An 11,789-nucleotide genomic window follows, 5' to 3' on the forward strand; every position below is an offset into this window, starting at 1 on the left:
CTCCCCGCCCAGCTCTTGCCAGCCACCATTCTACTTTCTGTCTCTATGAATTTTACTCTTCCAGATACCCCAAATAAATGGAACCGACCAATATTTTATCCTTTTGTATCTGACTCATTTCAGTTAGTGTAATGTCTTTAAGGTTCATGCATGTTGTAGCATGTATCAGAATTTCACTTCTTTTTAAAGCTGAATAATATTCTGTCATATGGATCTATCACATTCTTTATCCATTCATCCATCATTGGGCACTTGGTTTGTTTCCACCTTTTGGTTATTGTGAATAATCTTCTGTGAACATGGTTGTGCAAATATCTGTTTGTGTCCCCACTTTCCCTTCTTTTGGGGATGTACCCAGAAGTGGGATTGCTGGATCATATAGTAATTCTATGGTTAACTTGTCGATGAACTGCCGTGCAGTTTTCCAGAGCAGCTACATACACTGTCAATTTTAATCATCCTTTAAGGTCCAGTTCCGTTGCTACCTCCTCCCTGAAGCTCTTCAGTTCCCTTTCTAGACAGAACTCAGGTAGCGTTGGAATTGGGCCACGATTGTGCCCCTTGGGAGGCAGTCTACCACCTTGGGTTATGGTGTTTACTTGTAGATCGCCTTCCCTCAGCCCCCTTCAGGAGCAGCTTGTTTCCCACACCGCCTCACTCAGAGCAGGTGCTTGATACGGATTTTGTGAATGAAAGAGTTAATGAATGAATGAAGTAATCAACAGCCTTGCTCTGAATTACCAGGAGATGCTGACACCTCTCAGGGGAGAACGCAGGGGATTAGTGGAAACTCTCCATCCCAGAAGAAGTCAGCTCCCCAAATGCTTTCGTACCTGAATGGTGGTGAGCTGCTCGCGCTGCATCCTCGCAAAGCCAGCATCACGCTCTAAGTGTTGCTTCCTTGGCTCAGTCTGCTCTGTCACATTAAGAAGCAGCATGTGTTGCCAGTGTCTGTCGGATTTGCCTAATAAGGAAAGCAGGTTGCCACCTGGGTCTGTGGAGACATTATTGGATGCATTGTATTTAAATTTTGTTTTCATGGAAAATTTATAGCCACCCCCTTCTACTCTAATGTATGAATAATTAGAAGCAATTACAAGGAAATTTAGCAAATTACTAAGCCATCTAGGAGTAAAAATTAGTGTTTATGGTGTTTTTCCTTTGCTGTCTGGCAATCCAAAGTGATATATGATGTGCATGCAGACACCAGGCACAGATATCATTCTATGCACCTAGCAGTTTTCCAGTAAGATCATAAAAATCAATGCATGGCAGCAGAGTCTTGTGACATTAAAGGGCCTGTGTAATAAATATTGGATGATGGGGGAGGGGAATGATGAATTTGAGCAGTAGAAAGTTAACTACAAAAGGTTTTATGCTGGTGTATTAGAGATAACTTTTTTAAAGGTTTTTTTTTTTCTATTTAAAAATGTACATTTTAATTAAAGAAGTTAAGGGGAAAAAAACAGAAAAGTGAAAGAAATTTCAAAAAAGCTGCCCGGACTCTCCACCCCGAGAAGATTATTTTTCCATTTTGGCATATTGACTTTATATTTTCTATGCATGTTTGCATGTTTTATTGTGATAGTTTTTATCATACTGCACAAAAAATTTACTGTTTTGATTTTAAAATTTAATAGAGTCAATTAAACATACCCTCATGTTGCTATGGGCAAGCCACATGGATAACACATGATTATTTTACCTTCCCTATGATTGATCGTAGTTTTAGTTTGTTTCCTTTTTTTTTTTTTGACTGCATTGGGAGTTCATTGCTGCGTGTGGGCTTTCTCTAGTTGTGGCGAGCGGGGGCTAATATTCATTGCGGTGCGCAGGCTTCTCATTGCGGTGGCTTCTCTTGTTGCAGAGCACAGACTTTAGGCGCATGGACTTCAGTAGTTGTGGCACGCGGTCTCTAGGGCACACAGGCTTCAGTAGTTGCAGCACGCGGGCTCAGTAGTTGTGGCTCGTGGGCTCTAGAGCACAGACTCAGTAGTTGTGGCGCACGGGCTTATTGCTCCATGGCATGTGGGATCTTCCTGGATCAGGGATTGAACCTGTGTCCCCTGCGTTGGCAGGTGGATTCTTAACTACTGGACCACCAGGAAAGTCCCTTGTTCCCACTTTTAAAGCATTATAAATAATACTGCAGTGGACCTCATAGTACATACAACTTTTTTCTATATTTTAAAATTAGGATTCTAAGAAGAAGGATTCCTGGGATATAGACTTTTAGAAGTTCTCAATTCTTATTACCTAATTGCTTTCCTAAGGGCTTATACTTATTTGCTCCTTAACCTACGATGTTGAGAATACCTGTCTTGGGGCACCAACACAAGCATTAAGTAGCACTGTGAAAGTATTTTGCTACTTTAAGAGGCAGTTTTTATTTCTTTGGTTGTAACTGAGGTTGGGTGAACTTGGAATCAGTCAGGTTCCATAGCTGGGAATAGAATTCACCTGATCGGGTTTATGGAGAAGACTTATTTCATTACATGCTTTGCAGAAGAAACAGGCCTGCGTTGGGCTCTGAGATATGACTTCGAGAGCTGCATCGCAGAGATCACAGAAAGAACTGCTTCTGCCCTGTGAAGCCACCGCAGCTGGCGGTGGAGAGGGGTACGGGGGAGTAGTCTCTACAGGAAAACCACAGCCCACCACAGTGTTTGCCAGCGGAAATGGTAGGAGGAGCACAAAACACAGCCTTGACTCAGTTTTGCCTTCCAATTTAAATCACACCTGGAACTCTAGGTGCAAGGGAGTCCTGTAAGTGTAGATATGAGATTTCCAGCTTCAGGAAAGACCCATGAGGAGGAGGGCAGGACGGATGTTAGGAGCTGATCTCCGTATCCCCACAACATTGTTTAGTATGTCTGGGATGTTTGTTAACCCGTTTTATTGCCTCTTAAATGAATTGTCATTTTCTAACCCTTTGTAGGCTATCTTGTAAAAGAAGCTGCTAGCAGCCAGAAAGACATGATGTCATTATTTCTAAGAAGTTTATAGTCTTGCCCTTAGTAAAACTGAAGGCCAGGAGAAAGTGAGAAAGGGCAGGAGATGGTTCCATTGGCTCCCAAACTATAGGGGTGTCCAAAGGTTGAAAGTGGATTTCTTTGCACATGTATCAATATTTAAGCAAATTAAGTAATATTTAGCCAAAGAGATAAATTTTTATCTGTATTAACAACAGCATCGTCATTTAAATATTATTATTTTCTCTTCCTGATAATACTTGGACCTTATACATTCATTAGCTTCTTAAGCAACTTGTTTCCTCATTGAATAAACTATGACCATTTAGGCTTAATCAGTAATAAATCAGACTCCATCATACCTTCAGCTTACTTCCTAGGGCTGCATAGCCCCAGAGATCACTATTCACACAGAAAGTAATTTGAATGGCACCCTGTAGAGTTGTACTTCGATGGCAATGCTGGGACCCTGTCAACTGCTCAGTTCATTAGAGGGTTGGTTCTACTTTTTCTCCTTACTATGCTTTTCAGAAAGATGCTGATACCCTGGGCAGCTACAGAGGGTTATGGGGAACTGGGCCCTTAGAAGCCTAAAATAGGCTTTTTTTTAGAGATAGTGTGAACTCAGGAGACATCACCTAGGGCCACCAATGTTACTCGCCAGAGAAATCCCTTTCTAGTCAGGGCTTTTTGTCATTTGAATTAACAGCCAAGATTGAACAATTTTGCCCATGGATAATAGGCCTTTACTTTTAGGGCTGTTCGGAAGACTGACTAAATCTAAAGAAGTAGTGGATTAATTTAAGAAAGTGGGAACAAATCTGTTGATTTCAAAATCCTTCTCCAGAGCCTTTGATTTGGGAATTAACTCCTCACCCGTGACTTTTTCGAGTTGCACCATATTGCCCTGCATACCTAGAGGGAGAATTCTGAGCTCTGACCTCTTCTCTCCAGCGGTTCCTAAGAACCAGAATCAAGTCCCTAGAATGAACATCTTTCATATGTTGGTGAGTTGATTTCCATTCCAATGCCTGCTAAAAATAAATTGGGTGACCTCTATGGATGGACGGATGAAGGGCCGTCCCTAATAAAGCCTAATTCCTTATGGAAGGGACTTCAAATTCTGTTGTAAGGAGACAGAAGGCTACCAGGTTTTTCAGTCATTATTTCCAGTTTTCCCATAGGCAAGAGTTAAGCTGTAAGGACAATCTGGGTTTAGGTAAGGGTTGGTAGTGGTAAGAGAAAGAGAGAGAGAGGGAAGTGCCGGGGGGGAAGACAAGACATGGTTAGAGAAATTTCCCTTGTGGGAAGAGGAATAACCCTCTACCTGGGCAATGCTAAGTCAGTTGATTAGTTGATTTATACCAAGAAGATATAAATACCAGGAGGAGAAAATTCCTTTTTTTTTTCCTAGCACTGTTGGTGGTTTTGGAATGGCTACAATCTGTAATTACCATATATTCTCTGTTTTCCAAAACAGTCTGGATTTTAAATACTTGTCTTTTTTATCTCTATAAAACGTCAAAAATATTCTGGAAATGCCAATACTTTGACAAGTGGTTAACTGAATGAATCAAGTCACTAAGTATTACAAATATGTGAATTCATTCTGTTGGTTCTGAGCATGAATTCAAGGACCTCGAATGGAAGCACAGTGTCACTGATTAAGAGCTTCTGGGCAGCAGAGAAGTCATCAATGGACTCTGGCACTGAAAAGTCTCTTAAAATGTAAATTAATTATTCAGAAACTTGTCAAGAGATATTTGGGGTCAGAAAAGGAAAATAGTTACTGAACAAATGAAGTTCTTCTTACAAGTGTGAGTGGGGAAACATGCTACCAACTCCACCAGCAGATGGATAGCAAAGATGAATGTAAATACTATACTAATTGTTATGTGCTTTTTGCTATATTATATATTTTTCACTTAAATTTTCCCCTTTCAATAAGACAATTTCTTTAATATATAACTGTGATTTAATTGTTATATTTTTGTAAGCTTTTTTCACATAAATAAGTAGTGAGAAATAAATGTAAGAAATAAATATAAGTAAATAAATAAGAAATCAGAGAAACTTCTCTAGTGAGGAAGGCAGGTTAGTTATAGCAGGAATTTGGGAGCGAGCTGGACTAGGAATCAAAGCCAGTTTCTGCCACTTCTAGATGTGCAGTAAATTACTTAATCTCTTTAAGATTTTAGTCTCTTACTTTTAAAATGGAGGAAATAAACATGTCCTAAGTTTATTGTGCTTGGGATTAAATGGTTTTAAAGTGTTTGACCCAGAGTAAGTGTTCAGTAAATGATAGCTGCTATGAAAAATACTAATAATGAAATGTGAGCAAAAGTCTCTGAGAGTCAGTACGTTTACCATTTCCCTCCCTCCCTCCCATTTGGCTAGCTGTGCTCTAGATCAGCAGTCCCCAACCTTTTTGGCACCAGGGACTGGTTTCGTGGAAGACAGCTTTTCCACGGACGAGGGGATGGTTCAGGTGGTAATGCGAGTGATGGGGGGGCAGCAGAGCAAGCTTCGCTCGCTCGCTGGCCCACCACTCACCTCCTGCTGTGCGGCCTGGTTCCTAACAGGCTTCGGACCGGGGGTTGGGGACCCCTGCTCTAGATGGTGCAGGATCTGTTACCCTGAGCCCCTGAGTGAGGCCACTGTGGAGGGGACCCCCCATGCTGATGAGGGGTGAACGTGTGGGATGAGTGAGAAACACACTTTTGCTTTAAGCCACTGAAACATGGGGTTGTTTGTTACTGTAGCCTAAGCAACCTCTCCTGACTGATGCAGGAAGGAAGCCAGAGGCTTCCACTGCTAGCCTGTCTAGAACCCGGGGAGAGACAGATGATGAAGACAGCACACTGGACCAGGGGCAATAGGCAGAGTGGCTGTGACTGGAGGGAGGCCATGGGCATTTCAGCTGTGAGCAGTAGAGTACGTATGGAACCTCGTATCCTAAAGACATTGAAACAAGGAAAATACTACTCACTGGAGATGATACTGAATTTACTGGCTTGGTTCCAGGAAAGTCTCAAGGGAGGTAAAGGGGTCTAGAGACCTCCCACATGTTTTAATAGCCACCATCTCTTTTACCTGTCAAAACCAACAGGATGGAAAGGTCATGTTAATGTCTGCAGAGGGAGGATCACAAGTTGGGTGACTGTGGCTGTGAGGCCCCCTGCCCAGCAGTGGGATGCACCACCGTTGCCTTCTAGGTCTATGGAGAGGCGAGTGACCCGTGGAACCTGCCTCACCCCTTTACCATATCTGTCCGTCAGATTCACCCAGGGGTCCTCCAGAGGGAGTCTGATGTCTATGTCTGGGTTCCTGGAAAAATATTTTGTCTACCAGGATGTATTTTCAAACACAGAAAGTAATTGCTCTGTATTCCCACCAGGTGGGTAGACTTCATTGCTGAACTTGAAATTGACATTATTTGCAAACAAAAAGGCATGAATTTATGGGAAAGCTTCTTCAGGCCCTGTTTTGTCTCTTTCTAGGCTCCTACATTGTCTGTAAAGAAGAAAAATGCCAGCATCCCAAGGTGTTCTGCCTCTGATAGAATACAGTGTCCTCCTTAGTCCCACCAGCTGAGTCAGTTGCCTCCTCCTGCAACATAGACCTTTGTAGCTGGAAACCCTGGGGTGCTGGCATTTCACCCACATCCAAGAAGTAGATGAATAATAAACAACCTTCCATACACTGAATTACCAGTCTCCTGGTCGAACCCTGGACAGAACACCATCATCTAAATAGTTAATATTCTGATCCATTGTTTCCCCAGTTCTGTTCCATAGAACCCAAGTTCTAGAAGACATGAATAGGTACCCTGCTACTAAGGGGTTTCAAGGTCAAAGCCTTTTGGAGTATGTTATATTCATTCCCCTTTAGTGGGCTCAACTGCTTGTTAGCATATTAAAGGCTCTACCAGCTCCTCAAATAAAAAGAATCTCTTTGACTCAAATAGATGTAATCAGATTGGAACGTTTTTTCTCAAATTTGTTTGAATTTGACCACGAACCCTATTTAGTACAACAAAATGATTAACATCCTGAGAAACAATGAACCTTGACACACTGACTTAAGAGTTACTGCCCTAATTTATTCCTCATGACTTGGGGCAACACAACCTCTGGTCTTGTTCAAAGACATAAATTTGTGAGGCTAGAGATGAAATTCATGGACCATGTTCAGTCCAGCCGGGCTGTTTACATGAAGTCCCCCAAGGAGTCAGCCCTTTCCAGAATAGGCAAAGATGTTTGTGAATTTCCAGGGTTCATTGGGCATTACCAACTGCTGCTTCAACATCTAAAAAAATATTTCACTCTGTATGTTCCAGTAACTGATCATCTCAAGATCAGTAAGGAATTCACCTGATCAGTCCCAACCAAGTGTATTAGTCCCAGCAAGGCTTCCTGGTGTTCAAATACACTTGTGGTAGACAGAATAATGCTCTCCCTACCCCCCTCTGCCATGATGTCCACATTCTAATCCCTGGAACCTATGAATATGTTACCTTACATGACAATAGGGACTTTGCTGATGTGGTTAAGAATCTTGAAATGGGGGGCTTCCCTGGTGGTGCAGTGGTTAAGAATCCACCTACCAATGCAGGAGACAGGGGTTCGAGCCCTGGTCCGGGAAGATCCCGCATGGCGCAGAGCAACTAAGCCTGTGCACCACAACTACTGAAGCCCGTGCGCCACAACTACTGAAGCCTGCGCACCTAGAGCCCATGCTCTGCAACAAGAGAAGCCACCGCAATGAGAAGCTGTTGCACCACAACAAAGAGTAGCCCCTGCTCGCAGCAACTAGAGAAAGCCTGCGCACAGCAACGAAGACCCAACACAGCCAAAAGAATCAATAAATAAAATAAATCTAAAAAAATTTTTAAAAAAGAAGAATCTTGAGATGGGGAGATGTCCTGGGTGTGCCCATTGTAATCATAAGGGTCCTTATAAGAGGGAGACTAGAGGGTCAAAGATAGAAAAAGGAGATGTAACAAGGGAAGCAGAGGTTGGGGTGATAACATTTTGAAGAAAGAGGAAGGGACCATTAGCCAAGATGTGCAGGCAGCCTCTAGAAATTTGAAAAGACAAGAAAAATATCCTTCCCTAAAGCTTCCAGAAGGAATACAACCCTGCCTAAGCCTTGATTTTAGTTTGATAAGACTCATTTTGGACTTCTGACCCACAGAACTATAAATTTGTATTGTTTGAAGCTACTAAGTTTGTGGTAATTTGTTACAGCAACAATAGGAAACTAATACAATGCCTTGATCCTGTACTATCTCAAACTGGCCCAGACCCACATAATCAAACCTAGAGCACCCACTCTAAAAGGAGATTATTTTGAACTAAGAAGAGCCATGCCCTAACATCACACCCTTTCTGCCTAACTCCTGGAAGCTGGAGGCCCTACGACAGGCATTATACCATAGGGGCGTAAGAGTTATCAGTTGCTGTCATGGCTGCCTCCAAGCATAGAGGGACTGCCTCAAAGGGCATGCTCAGACCCCCAGAAGCAAGGGCAGTTGAGAGACTAAGGAGCACAGGTCCAGAACAGGAACTGTGTGCAGAACAGGGACCGTTGGACACCATCTTTTCATGAGTGTGATATTATCTTCTGCTGTACACCATGTAGCCAGTACCCTGAACAATTCCTGCATCCTGGAAAGTAGAGCACATGTCAAGAGGTTGTTCCATTTCTGGAAGTCACATGACCAAAGGAAGTTCTGGCCACGCATCTTGGACACAACAAACAGAAACAATAAGCAAGAGCATATACAGAGAAAGGCTATCTACACATATGGCACCTGAGATCTAGGACCACTCAGAGGTAGCCCTTGGAGGCCCAGCATGTTGGGATGCCTTGTCCTTTAGAATCTGGCACTCTATAGATAACCTCATGAAAATGATCATTTCCATGCCCTGCACAGGATCTCCATCTGCATCAGCTATACTCTTTTTAAAAAAAGATCTTCTACCTTCGTGGATTCCCAAGTCACTTCTTGTGTTCTTCCTGTTTGTTTGTTTGGGGTGGGAGGAGTGGAACACATTGTTCACTTTTTCATTTCATCCCTTGGTGGGCATCCTGATTTTAGAAGATGCTTTCAAAGCCTTTCATCATAATGCTTGCCCTAGCCACCCTCTTCTTCCCACAGATTATGGCCAGATAGAGATTATCAGCCAGGTCCCAGAGTCACAGCTTTCCTGCAGTGACTCCTAAGACAGTGTGATTCATTCACTCAGAAGAATGGGTGTGGTAACCCATCTCTCCCCTCACAGGGGAACCTATGGTTTTAGAGTCCTCTTCTAGGTAGATCTGAGGATGCCCAAACCCTGGCGCACCAGAACCCAGGTCTCAGCAGATGAATATGGTATTGGATGAACAGAGAGAATCAACCAGTTGTTAGCAATTCCTTAAACATTTTTGCTCATTTGATCACATCTAATTCAGGTTCTCTGGCTGAGAATCCAGACTCTTCCTCCCTGAGGCCTCCGGGATTGCCAAGGAGAGATTCACAGGAAGCTGCTCTAGGCACCTGGATTCCAGCCGGTGAGTTCTCTAGCCCTTGCTCCTTCCCTGCCCTGGGTCTCCTTCCATTTGACCTCCTGGGCCTAAGTTTCACTTTCTGTTTAACCCACTCTTGGACGTTGATTCTCTCGAATACGCAGCTTTTGGTTTTTTGCTCATCAACTGACAAGGGGAGAAACACTTACTTTTCCCCATTCCTGGGCTCCCACGAAACTGGGCAGAGATAGTCTCTGGCCCCAACCGCCAGGGTACGGAGATGAGACAGGGATGACAATTAAGGGATTCGTGGTATTAGGAAAATCATTGAAACTGGAGACCTAACTGGGTTCTATGGTCTGAATATGTTTCCCCCCTGCCAAATTCATATGTTGAAATCCTAATCTCTAAGGTTGTGGTATTAGGAAGTGAGGCCTTCAGGAGGTGATCAGTTTATGAGGGCAGAACCGTCATGAATGGGATTAGTGCTCCCATGAAAGAGGCTCCAGAGACATCTCTTGCCCTCTTCCACCATGTGAGGACACAGCAGGAAGTTGGCAGTCTGCAACCCAGAGGAGGACCCTCACCTGACCGTGCTGGCACCCTGATCTTGGATTTCCATTCTCCAGAACAGTAGATCTCTGTTGTTTATAAGCTACCCAGTCAGTGGTATTTTATCATAACAGCCCAAACAGACTAAGACACTGGGTGAGAAGGAGAAAAAAGCTAGAAATGTGGTTTCACTGCATAAAAGACAGTAACAATTGAAGCATTCGTGAAAATGTTTATCAACTATATTTAATAGCGTAAAATGATCATGTATATTGGTAAATATGTATTATATTAACATATTGTCACTTTTGATTTCCCCAGTTAACCCTCTAGGAGTTTACTCAGCCTTCATAATGTATTGCTCACATAGTGTTGTCATATGTTTCCAACCTAGAAATTTAGCGAGTATATTCCTCAGCCTTTTGAGCTATCCGTTCTATGGCTTGACATTGTGCCTGGAGATGCAGGGCAGAGGTAGTTTGGTGGTTTCTCAACCCAAGGCTGAGTAAACAGATGTCCCGGAGTTGATCTTCCCCAGAATAATTGCATACAATGAGCACAAATGTTTAATTAATCAGGAATCTTGTGCTTATTATCTTTTCACTGGGTTTCCAGTGATAATGACCCAGAGGAAAATTCTTTTCCTTTGTCTGAATGATATTTTATTTAAAGGTTTTCATTTCATCATCTGATTTCCTCCCCTTTTCTAGTGAGGGAGACAGAAAGACACTGAAGGAATGAATACGTGTGCCATGGACGAAAGGCCAGGCACACCCAAGCTCAGGCCTGCGGAGCGGCCGCAGTGCGGCTAGGTGGAGGGTATTCTCACTGCTCGAGTCAATCTCAAAACTATGCTGAAGTCAGAATAATTTAATATTTTATGTATTCAGTTGATATAAACTTCCTTCCCCCAAATCAAATTTGGGAGGAAGAAAAGGGAGTTAAGGAAAGGTTTGACACACAAGAAAATGGAAAGATAGTTGTGTATGAAAGGAGGTTTGAGTTTTCAGGACTAAACGTTTGCAGTCCAGGCTGGCTCACTAATGAAGGACCTGCTCCCCTAACCTGGTGCACAGCACAAAACATTAATCAGGACATTGTTTGCATTAAAGGGCTGAGTTTTCCGGAGGGTAATCACCAGGGAAACCCAGTCGAGGGCGAACAAGGACGGCGGCCCTGATTAATTAAACATCTGCACCGGGGCTAAAAGCGAAACTTACCCTGTTGGTTGTACAAGAGCTATTGCTATTAATGCCACCCATGGAACTGGGAAATGTTGTTTGCTAAAATCCACTCCATACGGAAAGGTCGGTGTTGAGGACATATCAGGTTACGTTCCTTCTATGTTATTTTGGCTTCTTCCTGTGCCACTAGGTGGAAGGGATTGGGGCAGGGCGATGGTGTACATAGCTTATCTCTTCAAGGAGAAAGCAGCACTTGAGCTAGCCCTGAAGCACAGGTCAAAGTTGGAAATGTGGAGATTTGGGGGAAGGCACCTCTGGGAAGGGCATTCCAGGGTGGGGGACTAGCGTGAGCAAAGGCAGGATGTCTGGAATTATATAGAGTGTGTCTTGATAACTACAAGGTCTGGTCTGATTAGAGCCCAGGGGCCATAAAGGTCAGTGGGAATCAGCGTTGCAAAATGAGGCCAAATGGCAGCCTGAGGAGTTTGAGGTTCATTCTGAAAGTCATGGGAGCTATTGGAAGTTCCTTGGGTGGGGGCTGGCATGACCAGAATAGTGTTTCCAGGAG

This window comes from Pseudorca crassidens, chromosome 7 (genome assembly GCF_039906515.1).
Source record: "Pseudorca crassidens isolate mPseCra1 chromosome 7, mPseCra1.hap1, whole genome shotgun sequence".
NCBI classification, from domain to species: domain Eukaryota; kingdom Metazoa; phylum Chordata; class Mammalia; order Artiodactyla; family Delphinidae; genus Pseudorca; species Pseudorca crassidens.